This window comes from Thermobia domestica, chromosome 1 (genome assembly GCF_964235325.1).
Source record: "Thermobia domestica chromosome 1, izTheDome1.hap1.1, whole genome shotgun sequence".
Taxonomy (NCBI): domain Eukaryota; kingdom Metazoa; phylum Arthropoda; class Insecta; order Zygentoma; family Lepismatidae; genus Thermobia; species Thermobia domestica.
Window position 1 is genome coordinate 167,631,536 of NC_137454.1, and position 3,609 is coordinate 167,635,144.

At 36.1% G+C, this 3,609-nt stretch overlaps 1 non-coding gene across 1 annotated transcript; it reads right to left on the bottom strand.

Moving 5' to 3' along the window:
• Positions 1-1,108: 1,108 nt before the first annotated feature.
• Positions 1,109-1,180, bottom strand: TRNAA-CGC (transfer RNA alanine (anticodon CGC)). The gene has a single exon. It is a non-coding gene; the product is annotated as a tRNA-Ala (tRNA).
• Positions 1,181-3,609: the final 2,429 nt, after the last annotated feature.

Sequence of the window (3,609 nt, forward strand, 5' to 3'; positions counted from 1 at the left end):
TCACCTATATTTTTAGAAAAAATGATAGAACGATTATTTTTATAGGAAAAGAAGAGTACATGATAAGACGTAAAATAAAATATATAGCCTACATCAGTCGTTTCTCTGTTAAACAAATATAGTTCGTTAAGAAAGTCTACAAATGTTAGTCAAGTTTCGAAATTTTTGAGAGGTCCGAACCTGGTGGACCCCCTCGTGGCTACGTCCCTGAGCATTGCTAACTAGTCCCAAATTCAATGTGGTGTTCCCCATCATACAGTTTTATGTGGAAATTATTAAGAGTATAAAATATACTTATTTTATAAAAGAAATATGTTTAAAAAAATATTATCCACAGGGGGGGAGCGATTCTACATACTGACTTATTAATATTTGATTCACAAATTACTGTAAAAAAGTCTTCATTATCAATATAAGCTAAGAATTAACTTTAAATGCGAGTCTACTTTCATTTGTTTTCTTCTCTACTAGATATTTTCTTTCTTATTTTGTAATTGTCATTATATTGATTGGCTTCAGTATGGTCCCGTAATTTAAAAATATGAATGCATAAAAACAAATTCCATTTGTTAATTGCTAGTGAAAGAAAATTCAGAAATCTTATTTAGCGTGAAAAACCTTCTCCTTCACTGGAAACCGTGCTGTGTTGCAGAAACACTGCAACGACCAGTCCCTTTCAGTTCTGGAAAAAGTTGCTTTTGTTTGTATGCAAATTATAATACTAATATGTAAGAACATGTTGAGTTTACAAGACAAATATATTCTTCTAATGAAAAAATATCTGCCTCCTGTTGAACAAAGTTTGAATTATTAAGATAGAGAGACACAGAACGGGAGAGAGAGGGGCAGGGAGAGACTAGAATTTCTTCTTAGTTTTTTAAAACAATTTTTCCATGATGTTTTCTAATGCAGTTTTCAATATTTAGATGTGTATTTGAGACTAAAGTGTTAATTCTACTTTACTATCTTTCCCAATTTCTCTTTCCTGTTTAGCTATGAAGATTTTTGTATGTAGGCTAACGAAGAGTGGGAGAGAGTAAACTTTAATAAAGCGAAAGTAATGTAATCTTCATGTTGAACTGAAAGTGTTAATCTAAACAAAAAAGTCTGGAGATGCTGGGGTTTGAACCCAGGACTTTTCACATGCGAAGCGAACGCTCTACCACTGAGCTACATCCCCTGTTCTTCTGTTACTTTGATCTTGCTGTTATGTCTAAAAGTATACATTCTGATTAGGAGAGAAACTGAATCGAGGGGACGTACTTAATAATTATCAATCATTATCACTACCTTCGTGTAGTAATATCAACGATGAGGATTATTCCAGTCAGTGCTCGATCTACGAATAAACTAAACAAGCTATAGCTTAGGGCCTCACTCTCTTGGGAGCCCAAAAATTTAAAGAAACAAACTGATTGTAATGTAATTTTCAAATAATAAGCATAGGCAAATAAGATAAAACGCATATACAGGACCGTAACTTTTGGAGGGGGGCAGAAGGACAATTGGCTCCCAGGGAAGCTCCCTGACATTCGAGGGGACCCATTTTAAGACAAAATTTTGTTACTCCATATACGATACAAACATAAAGTTATAAATGAAGCATCAAACAGGCTCACTACATTATAAACAAAACAGTACACAAAAGGTAAGTAAAACAAAAATGAGTAATGATCTCATTTCAGTAAAAAATATCTAGGGGCCCTAGAAATAATATTTATTCGTATGGCTTTGAGATATGTCGATATTGTCCCCTTAATTAATTTGTTATGTATGGAACGGGCCCACAGGCTCCAGGAGCCCACAAAAAGTAAGAGAAAGATGGAAAGAGGGGGCCTAAGTATTAGATAAACAGGCCCAAAATGCGCGTATTAATGCTTGCCCCCCAGAAAAAAAAATCTAAGTTACGGCGCTAGGGATGCGCTCGAGTCGAGACATGTCTCGAATCTCGACTCGACTCGACTCGAATTCGAGTCGAGATTCGAGTCGAGACACACTTTGTAAAATTCGAGACGAGTCGAGACAAACGTATTTCTCGACTCGAATTTTCGAGTCGAGACACGAGTCGAGTCGAGACGGCTCTTAAAAATCTCGACTCGACTCGAATGTCTCGAAAATCTTTCTATAATTTTTAATATTATTTTGAAGAAAGTATTCACTCAGAAACAGCCTTGAAACCAATTCCAGCTTTTATTCCTTCAGAAAGGTACAGAACGCATAAAATTAATAGTTAATCTTTAAAGATCAAGATTTAATTTTCAGCTCAATTCAGTTAATTAGAACTAATAGTTAATGTCGTTGTATTTGGTTGTACTGCAAATATAATGATAATAATAATAATAATTGATTATCTAGTTTGTATAAAACTATTATCCGTAGTCTAAATCTAGTTTGTATAAAACTATTGCGATAAAGTGAACTTCATAAATTCTCTGAATGAGCAGTTGGTAGTCTATAGTAATTTAGCATAGTTATAATTATTGTGTTTACGTTCCCATGAACGCAATAGGGTTACGTAACTTTTGGATTATTCTCTTGCCCAACTATTCTGAGGCTTTAATATGTTGCAGCATATCACGAGCTACGGATAATATATAATGTAACATTTGTTGTATATCACATATTATGATACGAGACTATTTTACATAGTATATCTTATCTAATATAAATAAAATAAAGAGTTTGTTTGTGTGTTTGTCTGTCTGTCTGTGTGCGACCTGGGGACCAGACGAGTGGACCGAGAGTTCCCAAAATTTGGTCACGGGTACCTTAGTCCAGGCCCCAGATCAAGACGAAGCGTTTTTTTTTAAATTTCGAACCAGGGGGGTCTCGGGGGGAACGTTTACTGGGACCGACCTGGGGACCAGACAAGTTGACCGAGAGTTACCAAATTTTGCTCACGGATACCTTGGTCCAGGTCCCAGTCTAAGGCGAAGCGTTTTTGTCAAAATTGGAACCAGGGGGTCTCAGGGGGGTGTTTAGCGAGACATGTAGTAAAAGTAATCCAAATTGATCGACATTAGTGTCAAATCCATAGTTTTCACGGCCGCTGAGATCAATGGTGACACTTCCATCAGCGATGACTTGCAAATTCAGCTACTACTGTATGCGGGCCGGGTGTCAGCGGGTGAGGAATACCGAGACATGTATAAATAGCCCATATTGATTGATACTAGTGTCAAATCCATAGTTTTCGCGGTCACTGAAATGAATGGTGATACTTCCACAGGTGTTGACTTCCAAATACTGCCCCCATGCGAAGAATGGGTATATTAAGTTAGTAATACAATAAATGGACTGCTTGGATGCCAAGAACTAGTACAGATAAGTACCATTCACTTCTATGAATAGGTATTTTTTAAAGGATTTTTGTAAACACTAAGTTATAAAACAATGAACTACATACAGTAGTTATGGTTTTGGTTCCCAACATAAAAGAAATATGGATTGTTCATGAGATATTGAACTTCAACTTTCACTCCTGGAAAATTTCAATTTTGGAGTTAGGCCACTTGGCATCAAAGCAGTTCACTGTAAGATAAATACATTCCGCACATTAGTAATATAGTTGTTCAGGGGCCTTCGATTTCCATCCTCTCAAATGAAAGC